The sequence below is a fragment of the Periophthalmus magnuspinnatus genome, chromosome 9, assembly GCF_009829125.3.
Source record: "Periophthalmus magnuspinnatus isolate fPerMag1 chromosome 9, fPerMag1.2.pri, whole genome shotgun sequence".
Classification (NCBI taxonomy): domain Eukaryota; kingdom Metazoa; phylum Chordata; class Actinopteri; order Gobiiformes; family Gobiidae; genus Periophthalmus; species Periophthalmus magnuspinnatus.
Genome location: NC_047134.1, coordinates 14,274,248 through 14,286,442, shown reverse-complemented (window position 1 = coordinate 14,286,442; position 12,195 = coordinate 14,274,248).

The following is a 12,195-nucleotide window of genomic DNA, read 5'->3' as shown; positions in this document are numbered from 1 at the left end:
ATATATGTATATGTATGTGTGTGTGTGTATATATGTGTGTGTATATATATATGTATATATATATACATATATATGTATATATATGCGTCTATATATGTGTAGATATATGTATATGTATATATATATATATATAACTTTTTTTTATGAGTGAATGTTTAATTTTCAGCTGCCTCAGTATTTTTATTTATGTGCCAAAACATTGTGATATAATGTAAACGAATTAAGCAGGAACCAAAATGTAAATCATCGTAAGTGCTTTTGGTGCCTTTACTTGCAAGCGTGTCCGGATGTGAGCAGGGCTCCCCCACTGAGCAGTGATACCTTCCATATGTGTGTAACTGGAGGTGTCTGAATGTCAGTCAGCAGTTCCTCTGGAGGACAGTAATCTTTTTGCCTTATAACCACTCTACTGTTAAACGCAGCAAAGAAGATCAAGTCCATAAGATCTATGTAGATTTTATGGCATTTCTAAATGTACAAACCAAATGTGCTTTGTAAATTGTTTTACCCACATACACAGACATTACAAGAAAGTTGTCAATGATTTGTATAGTTGTGTTGCGAAAGTTTCATTTGCCAATAAAATAAATGTACTTTGTGAAAAAGTAATTTGAAAAAAACATTTACAAATATGCTGTCACCACTTGGGGGCAGTCAAGTGCCTTTGAGGTTTTCCACATCTCCTTTATGTCTTATTATGCTGACTTATAATGCGTGACTTTTGCTTTGCAAACATGTACTTAAGACTTTTAAAGACCTTAAACAGCCTCAAATTCAAAGTTTAAACTATGTAGTTTTTCATACAGATGATGTACAACACACATGCCCTGTGCATTTTACATTCCCACTTGGCAAGTGACCAAAAGGACTTGGTCACTACTTTAAAGAACATTATATATATAAATGTATATTGATAAAGCTTTAACCTTTGTATCATATACAAAGGGGCTGTCGGCTATCTGTCTTCATAAATCATATAAACTCCTGCATACACATTTAGGATTGACATCCTGGAGAGTCAGGTCATTTTAGAGAGGTCTTGAATGAGAGGAGCTCTGGCATGAAGGAGGTTGTAAAAACTGTCACTCCTTGTCAGACAATGGAGGGTCCTCGCAGGCGACAACCCTCACGCCTCACAGAGGATTTACTTGCCCATGAAGAGCCCTCCCTGCCCATGAAGACAGTGTGTTCCTACACACTTTGCACAGTCCTGGATATTGCATGTGACAGATTTATGAAGCACCTCTTGCCAGTGATTCTGCAGCTTGTGAGAACACAAAACCCGTTCACATGGCAGCATCTGCTGTCAGGAAAACAAATTATGTTCTATTGTGTGTGTGTGTGTGTGTTTAAGTCTCATCAATCCTGACAATTCGTGGACTAGTACAACTGAATATTTAGTCTTCCAGTTTATTTTGTTTGATACAACGTCACAAGGTTGAAGTGTGCTTTTTACAGCTGTCATTTAATTATGTCATAGGTAAGTTTTTGAACTGTGCAAATACAATTAGATAAATGCCAGGGCTAAAAATATGATACTAGATGTGTCCAGGAGAGTAGGCGGTAGCCCTTCAATACATTATCTCCATTAGCCAGTTGTTAAGAAGAGGCAATGCTATAGTGTTGAATATAGTAGGCTTTTTCCTATTCATTTTATGAGCTGCACAACCACAAAATTTAATAGTAAATAGTGCCTTACAATATGGTGGAAAAATGATATGCCTCAAACTTACGTTTACATTTGCATATGTTTATGTTCAACCAGTAAATGCAACAGACCAGTAAGTTAAACTGAATATATTTTTTTACTCAACAGCAGATCTATCTGTTACTGGGGAAGCTCAGTAAGAATCTTACTGCATCATAGTTTTATCACTCACCACTTGCTCTAAGTTTATCATAATTCTCCACCTCTGCATAATTTTTTAATCTCATCATTCATACCCTCTTTTATCGGTGCCGGTTGAATCCCTGCTGATGCTCCGTGATGGTGGTCCTGAATAATTAAACAATCCCGACAGCCTTGTAGGGGTCCGTTTCCATGACAACCCTTCTCCCAGTGTCCTCTTTGCCCTGAGGAGTAACGTAAATCCCCTGTCTACTTAATGTCACTGGATAACTGCACAGCAAAGTGGGGCACAACAAAACGCAGGTAGAAGTCAAGTTGAGATTTTAAATGACATCCTTCTGCTACTGTGCCCCTTCAGCCAGTGATGTCATCGGCAAAGGTCCATGGACTGCTGAGTTTAATTTGTTTATTTTTTTTAACAAGAACAATGCACATAAAGCACAAAAAGATAATATGTTTGTGCCAGATTATAGAAAAATAGATAATTTCCACCTTCAGTGGCCATCCAATCTGAATTAAATAAGAAAAGGTCACAGAAGTTCTTTATGTGGTTGCAAATGTACTGTATAGATTAGTAATAAATGTATAAGTATCATATTTGGCTTTAAAATATACACATATATACATAATTCCAGTTCATTTATTTGACCTGTATTTCATTGGATGCTGAGTATCATGAAGAAAACCAGTATAGCATCATGGGTAATCTTACCTCTAACAAAACAACTGCATGGAATGATAATCATGTGCACAGAATCATGACGAACGTTATACACTCTAAGTAAATAACTCGCCGAATAATGTAATCATGCAAATAATATTATGTTTGTGTTACTGTTACTTTTTCATTATCATGGGACATGAAGTCACAAAAAAGTGATCTCAATGACATGGATTTACTGGATTGTTCCAGTAAATATAAGGGGATCCAATGTAAGTCAAATAAACATGCAAATGTATACTACCAGAAGGCATCAAGTCCTCGAAGGTCAAACACTGAATGGAAATTCTATTACAATTTAGTAGGCTACATTTAGTAATTGTGACCAAAAGATGGAGGAGAATATTTTGTAAAAACAAATTTGCATTATATGACTTTTTTTTTTTTAACCCAGTTATATGTTACATTTCATCATAATGAGTAATCATGCCTTGTTCCATATTTGAGGCTAAGAAAAGTGCTAAGATTGCTAGAGTAAGAAAATGTCTGTTTTCACCTATTCCGTATCTCTGCTCCCTGCTCTGTATTTACTTGGGAGTTAAAAAATCCAGATGCCAGGACACACATATATAAAAAACACACGTAGCCATTTTTCAACAATAAAAGCACAATTGAATCTGTTCCTTGCTACAGTTAAATTTACAATTATCCATCCCATCCATCCATTTTCTTCTGCTTATCAAGGGCAGGCCACGGGGACAGCAGTCTAAGCAGGGACTCCCAGACTTCCCTCACCTCAGACTTATCTCACCTCAAGACTTCCCTCACCCCAGACTCACTTCATCCAGCTCCTTCGGTGGGATCCCAAGGCATTCCCTGAGAGACATAGTCCCTCCTGTGTGTCCTGGTCTTTTCCAAGGTCTCCTTGCCCAGAACACTTCCCCAGGAAGACATTCAGGAGGCATCTAGAATAGATGACGAAGTCACCTCAGCTGGTTCCTCATAACATGGAGGAGCAGCAGCTCTACTCTGAGCTCCTCTACTCTTGTGACTGAGCTCCTCGCGCTATCTTTAAGGGAATGCCCAGCCACCCTGCAGAGGAAAATTATTTGAACCACTTCACTTGTATCCGCGAGTTTGTCCTTTTGGTCATTACCCTAAGCTGACCATAGGTGAGTGTAGGAACGTAGATTGACCAGTAAATCGAGAGCTTTGTCTTTCGACTCAGCTCTTTCTTGACTCTGTAATCATCAATTTATGTTATAGTTAAACACAAAGCACTCAAGCAAATGGCGATTATTCCTCTTCCAACTGAATGCTAACAACACGTATACAAGCATGGCTATTACATGGTACACAGAAGATGGAGTGCATCGGGGGTGGTGCCACATTAAGGTCACCACAGAATCACTTGACTGATGCCTATAATGGTTCCTGGTGGTTTGTGGATGTGTCATGCTCCATAGAGAGTCTGATTCTCTCTCTCTTTGGACCCACACAAAGTCAATTACTCTTTGACATCAAATGATTCCCGCCTCCCCGGTCTATTAGACACTGAATTAACCTTCTACCTGTCGATGAGGAGGTATGAGAGGACAGTTACAACCCTGCTGTACTCTGCGCTATAATGAGAAATTTGTCTTGTACTTTCCACACAGCACTGGCTGAGCTAATGACTCCAAAGAAATGTAATAAAAAGTGGATTAGCAGGTTTTGTCAAAGGTGCTTATGCTCTGCTTTAATACAAGGACTCACTGGCTCACATGTTTATTGGATGATCACAGCATGATATTTTTCAAGCCACACAAATGCAATTTCACCTGATCTGTAATTCAGTAATTTGTGGGAAAGAAGGAAGGAAGGATGGTAGTTGTCAGACTTTCTGGCTAAACAAACTAAAACAGAATCCAATGGGTTTGTGCTTTTGCCATTACACTGAACTGCAGCTGTGTTACAACCACCTATGAGACTAAATGTTGTTGGATGGCCATTATGGGGTAATATTCATGATTACAGTCATGATGATGATAGCACTGATTTGCTCTAAGCTTATTCTCATACATGATATTGTGGATGGTTGGACCTGAGAGTACATTTAAAGTCATCAGAACAGTGCAGCAGAACAGCAGTGCGAATGCTTCCATCGGCCGTCACAGAACCAGCTGACGTGGCAACAATGTGAACTCCATCTCCCACATAAGCCAAGGTGATTCTATACTATATCTTTTCTATTTGTGTGGCATTTTTAACAAGTGTTTTAACAAGTTTAGTTCTGATCTGATATGTGGTTGTATGATTCCCAATGCAAAAAATATGAATAAGTCCTTCAGTGTACGGAACCAGTCTAATCACAAGCTTGTCTGGAGTATCCTCAGAACTCGCCCTTTCAAACTGATTACAAATCCTTTGTAATGGCAAACCCTTCTGCACAATGCCCATGCCATACCACAACCCTTCATTTTACTCACACAAGTGCAGCAATCAGTGTTTCACATCCCAGGTTTTTGCAACAAAATCTAATAATCATGGGCTCCATAAGAGCATTGTTCTGAGACAGAACAGGCTAAAAATAACTCCCAACTCAGCAGGGTTGTTGTTTAAAATTATAATACATTTCACATGAACATTTTTAAATTTACTATACAGAGTCTGTGTAATCCCTCAGTCATCCAGGTCTGATCCATTGCAAAAGCTGAAGTTAAATCTATCAACTGGACAAAAAGTTGTAGGAGTGAAGATGTTTTGCTGCTCATCCAAGCTGCTGTTCTGGTCAGACTGCAGGTGGACACCGCCTGATATCTACCTGAAGCTGGAAACAGAAACTGGAAACAGCTATTGTTTACAGTTTCTGAATGCATTGGTTTATTTGTAACTCTGAAGAAAAATAAATGCTGTAAAAGAGGGCTCTTCATCCAGATTATAACAATAACAACATGCTATTTATTATTTTGGAAAATTAAGCCATCTCAGAGGGTTTTTCTTTAAAATGTACAACTCGGCTTGGCTGCCAGTCCTTCCTGTAACTGTAGCAGATGCTGATGATGAAGCGGGCAGAGAGCAAATCAGTGAGAGTCAAACCTGAGCCAGTCTGAACCTGATGTGACAGACAGCAATTAGGCCAGTCATTTCACAATCTGGGCATCACATCATGGCTGACAGACTATGACAAAACAGTTAAGAGGTAGAGAGCAGAGATCAAATGAGATTGTACATAACAAAGTCGATATAGGAAGATAAGTCGAGATATATAGTGGAGAGCTATTATGTCATAGCCATGTTTCTAGACAACAGAAAGCCCTAAAATGATTACTAGCTCTTAGGGGCCTCTTACAAGTCAGCTCCTCTGCACTGTTGCTGTGGCATCCAAGTGATCTCTTCATTAATTCATAATGGAGCGGCGAACCAAATTAGCACTCGTTAGCCACCCGCTGTTTACTTTTCTTTATTTGCTATCATTAACTGCAAGCTCCCTTTTAAAACTGCGTGTGGACATGTGCGAGATGGGGTGGTGCTGGGGGCATTTCAGGCGGGTCGTCATTGCGCGCTCACCTAGCAACCTGTGGCCTGGGACGATTCTCAAAGGCAGAGCATCACTAGGGGGTCACACACACACATCTCTCCTACCCTACAACCTTACTGCATGACTATCAGGGGCTCAGGTGCATTTGCTTGTGACGTTTTGCTTGGCAGAAAATCAGCAGGCTGGAGTTTAATGGACAACTGCTACCACTACTAATTGAACTTGGATATGTTCAACCAAGATGGCAAACAAGAAATTGAAGACATCAAAATAAATACAGAGGACTTCCTACTTCTGGGGTCGTCAGGGTAAATTGTCTGCCTCCAAGTGTGCAGTGATTTGCTTATTGATCTATTTTACTTTTAACTGTTCTGAAGCAACAATAACTTCCTTTGCCAACCTGGCGCAACCCCTCTGTCCCCCAGCATCCAAGCTTGAAACCCATGTGGCTGGATTGATCTGTTTTTGGGGTGTCAAATCTAGGGGACAATTTTTCCTTCTAAACCTGTATCTCTGGACAAACAGATGCATTGTCATATCTACTGGTGACTGTGACATGAAGACCTACACCGGCTGCGTCATGCCCTATCGTCCAACACGCCTCCACATACAGAGGGACGTCTTGCCCACCTGTGGCTGCTGACTCCTGGAGACAGCCATCCCCTGTCACAGATCATCTGCCTCTTTCCTCTGTCCTCCTCTGGGTGCTATATGACCTCGGTTTTCTAGTGTCAGAAAAAAAAGTAATTAGAGAAGAAGTCCAGCAGAAGAAGAGGTCAAGGTGGGGAGAGGACAATACCAAAGGACCAACTTGAACAGGGGTAAGATATCGGCCATTTTGTATTCATATTTGTAGATTTATTTCACGTGCATACTGTAGTCCAGATTCATCAAGCTCTGAAGTGGTCAGCTGCGGAAGGTTTTAATAAAACATAGCAGACATCCTTTTGCTTTTTATTTTCTTTTTTTTTCTCACAGCCCATCTGCTAATAGGGGATGCCCAAAGAAACATATGCTCCTTATGTATTAATCATCCACAAAAGCCTGTTTTTGTTCAGCAGACATGGCCGCTGAAGAAAGCCTTAAAGGGCTTTTCCCTACTTCTCACAAGTTTAGTTCTAGCTTTAGTTAAAACACAAGTCACATTTGGTCTGGCATTTTACCAATTTTCTAATAAGAAAAAAGAATTGGATGGCTTTTTAATATAATTTTTTACATTTCCCAGATTGCCTCTATGGGCATGCAGACCGTGTTAAGACTCTAATAATGCGGTCTTTTAATAGAGGCAGCTGTCTTTGGATTGATGAAAGCACATACACTTACAGTTAATCTACAACAGACTAATGTGTGAACATATTGAACACATCACCGTTGTGCTGATTGTTGACAAACAGAGTGTTTGTGTGGGAGTTATAGCAGAAGAGAGGACAGTTTCTATGACACGTTTCACTAGACTCAACAGAAGGCGGCTTGGTTTTTGGCACCTGTTCTTCTTGTGAGGTATTTTTTCATCAAATTCTACGACAACACAATGTCATACAATATGTTTTTTTTTTTAAACAAGCACTTTTTATGTTTTAAATTTATGTTTAAATTTTGTACATTACGTCTAAATGTGTTTCAGGCTGACATATGACATAACTTGATTCTGGCAAAAGGAATGACACATATTGTTGGTGGAATCTGAAATTGAATTATTGATAGCGTCAGCCTGCTTAAAAATGCATCCCCAACCTTTCTGTCGCTCAGAGAGGAAGTAATAATTAGTGTTTGACATAAGGGAAACAGATGATAATTATAAAGGTGATGCTGCTACAAAAACATATTTATTCTTCTTAAATGAAAATTGTTTTATTCCACACATACACAAAGTTAGATAGAAATTTGATGGACCGTCATGTTCTCTCAGAACTAATAAATACAATGATTAATTCAACTCAAACCTCATGATGATACCAATTTCCACACTGTTCTGCTCATTTGATGAAGGTGGCACCCTGACAGGTGGAGAGGCAGACACAGACCAAATCAAATACTATGGGGGAATGAATGGGTGACAAACGGTAATAGCTGCAAATGGGCACCAGCTCACCTCCTGCCCGAAAACTGAGATACTGCACTGTCACTCATGTCAACTAAACTATAAAAACTCACTATTGCACAGCTCTGCTACAACAGCTCTTTCTATAATTCTATTTATTTATTGTTTAATTCCTTTATTTCTTTTTGTCTTTTCCTTTCTTTACTCTAAAACCAAAAAACAACGTGTTGGCCATCACTGCAAAATTACCAAAATTCAATTAATAAAAGGTTTATCAATAGATGAAAAATGTATTAAACTTTCTGTTCTTTTTGTTTGACCCCTTCAGGAGGATGACACGAAAAGCCCATGCAAGAAGAGTCCTTGCCCCTTTGTGCACAGAAATTAAGGTAGGACAATGAGCTTTTTGCTGTATTATTATTGTAAAATTGTCACTGGCATATTTTGAAATCAGTTTGTAATAAATTTGGAGTTGTTTTTAGACACAATACTCCTACTTTATAAAAATATTTGAAGTGTAACAGTCCCTTACCTGAGAAAAAATGTTACTGAGTGAGTCTACAAGAGACAAAAGCTTTACATTGACATTATCAGTGACAATTTCTTGCTCTGCTCCTTCAGATATAATTTAGTTTTTCTCATTTTTGTGGTGTGACCTTTGAAAATACCAGACTTTGTACATTATTTGTCCTTCCAATTACATTAGCTTCAAATTATAAATCAGAATTTATGTCGAAACCTTTACCCTGACAATTACTTTTAGGTTTGTAGTTTCCCTAAATACTTTTTTACTCTTAGCTGAGTCATTTGTTATAAAACTACTTACTTTTATTTGAGTAATATTAATTTATTCTTACTTCAGTACAATCTTCGGTTACTCTACCCAGATCCACCTTTAAAAGTGTGAGTAATTTAAAATGTATATGATTAAACTGGGTAACAAGGGCTCTGCTGGGCTAGAGCATGACTTTTTGCACACTTTGCCTGTTTGAATGTGGCTTCATAATCATTCTCTTTCCACCAAGGTCGGAGGGTCAGTATCGGCCTTACCGTGTAAATCCAAGGCATTATTATTACTATCATAATTAACTGGCTTTGCTTGACTGTTTGCTATAACCTAAGAAGACATCCAGTATTTTTCAAGACCCTAATTGCATGTTTTTTTCTTCTGCTACAACATCTTAGTGCTTGACCCTCTTCATAACCCAAAGGGAATATTCTCCTTATCAGGTAGCTAGTTAAAATCCTTAATGGGGTAAAGACACTAAAGGAAATCTCTTTAATTGACTGCTATAATAATTGTTGTACCGTCGTGACCGCCTTATGACCAGTGATAGTGCAGAACCAATGTATATTAGTTGTGTGGGCATCTCTGAGTGTGTGTGTGGGGGAATGTGCAAGTGGATGTAAATGGTGTGAAATGAGCACACATCGTGGTACAAGGGAAGATTATAATGAAACAGGGATGATGCAATGTCTAAGTTTTCGGGTCAGTAACCATAGCAACTACACAACCCTGTGTGGGTGGGTGTTTGATGTTGCTGGAAGGGGGTACCAGTGGAGGAGAGGAGGGAGACAGATGTCAGCAACTGCAAGACCTATAGCCCCTTAACCATAGAACACATGTTGTCAAGTTGTTCAAACTACTACTGGGCTGGAGTGGATTTGCAAAGTTGAACTGCTGCTGGTCTTACCTTCAGCTGAAGTTGCAGTTCCTGTTTAAGGCCGGTTTGTGAGTAGATTGTGTTTTACCTGCAAAAAAATGTGTTACTGACAGAACACATGCACAAACAACAACACCAAAAACAATATGATTAAAATACATAGTGAGTCACATCTTCACTTACAACAGTAGTGACAGATAGACTAGCTACTGCATTCTTCTTCCTGACAAACCTCTGTCTTTATGGAAAATGCAAATACAATGGTTATCCTAACAGGCTATGTTATATAATTGATAATTTTGCTAAATTCCATCACTTCATCATTTTAGGCTAGCAGTGTTGTCTGGACCTTTTGGCTTGGCCTGGGGACCCACCATAGATTATGAAGCCCACTGTAAACTGACCCCAAACTTGATAATCACTAACGTCAGGCCATTGTGGTTCGTGACTCATCAATGAAACCTCCCCATCGTGCCCACCACTGATGACACATACCCAACACGCACTGTCCAACTGCCCCAGAGCTGCAGGACCATGACACATACCCATCATGCACTGTGCAACTGCCCCAGAGCTGCAGGACCATGACATATACCCATCATGCACTGTGCAACTGCCCCAGAACTACAGGACCATGACACATACCCATCATGCACTGTGCAACTGCCCCAGAACTACAGGACCATGACACATACCCATCATGCACTGTGCAACTGCCCAGAACTACAGGACCATGACACATACCCAACATGCACTGTCCAACTGCCCCAGAGCTCCAGGACCAAAAAAATAACACTTTCATCTGATTTAGGTAAGTTGGAAACGGCAGGGTTTTTAATGTTTGGGCATGTTAGGCTCCTTGGCTTCATGCTACACATAAGTTGGCTAACCACGTTGTTAAATAATGAACATTTAACAGTTGTACCTCCTCTCCCAAAACTATACCAGGCCTATATTTTTTGGAAAATCTGTAACAAATGTGTATAACTTACTATACATACTACATATGTAGGTTATAACTTTATAATAGTTTGTTTTTAGCAAAGATAACACTAGCTTAACGTTCCTAGCGTAGCCTACATTTTTAAGGCTGTACTTGGGCTGTGCTTGTCTCTTTTGAGCCTTGTCTCGGTCTCCAGCGCCGCTTCTGTGGGTTGTTTAGTCGCTCTCTGTCTGTCTGATCCTTGGGGGATCTAAGATGTTTTATTCCCAGTCTCTAAGCTCACTCACTCTATTATCACTGCACAGTTCTTGCTGCGTGCTCTGGTCTTTCCCCATGACAGTCTGAGTGAATCATGGGCTAATATTATAATGACACAGCCCATAGTACATGAGAGCTAATCCCCAAACGAGCTTTTGTTGTGGCCAAAAGCAACGATGTCCCTGGTGTTGACTCAGTAAAATGACTTATTGGGCTTTTCAACCCTACTCTCATTTTTTTTTTTTTTTTTACTTATATCTACTACTAGTATTAATGTAGTATTACAAACTTTATGAATAGCTAGCTATAAGAATTTCATTATAAACAAATTATTTTACCACTTTACACTACATACTAGACAGAAAAAAATGTGAAAGTAAAACTAAAGATACTAGATTACCAGGCCTAGTGGGTAGAAAAACCTGGAAATGAATGAAAGCCCCTTTCAGTGTCCAGACTGACCACAGAGACAGCAGCTCAGATGGCTTAACTCATGAACTGTGAACCATGTCCATCAAAGCAGAGAAAATCAGTGGCTCACTGAGGAGCTGTATAAAACCAACTGAGGTTTAGTGGCTGTGGGTATTCTCAGTGAGAGAGTGACTTAAACCATGTCTGTCATTGTGGCTCTCAGTCTGCTCTAAGCAGCTCTATGCTTTCCTCCACAGGAAACCTGCTCTCTGGAGTTATGCCCGTTTCATCATTTTACATGTCGGAGTGCCTTTTCTTTTATCCTTACTTCACCTGTCTCACATCATAAATGTAAGTTCATTTTGTTATCATTTCTTTTGTGCCACACAGCCCTTTTCACCCAGATTGTAATGTGGTTCCCTCCACCCTCCCCATCTGCGCGTGCCTTGTTTGCCTCCCTCACACTCACTTGCTCGCTCTCATTGTGAAGAGGGAAACAGCATCAACAGCCAAGCCACAGTAACAGCACATGCAACAGGGTGCAGACAGCACCTTCTGCTACAGCACCTCTCCTCCAGCTCTCACCCCTCCAAGGACACCTCCAGGGAACGAAGACACAAGTCCAGCCAAAGCAACATTTGTGATCCTTCTAATTTGTATCATATACTGAAGAAAGAAGAGAGGAAAAGTTCAAGGAGCAATCGGAAACGTGATGAATAATTTGTGAAGAAAAAAGACAACCAAGAAAAAAGAGAGCCACACAAAAAGAAAGTAAACCCGTTGAGGAGTGAAGATGCCACCTGTGGCTTCTGTTCACATTTAAAGCAGCCTCTCTTAAATCCACACCA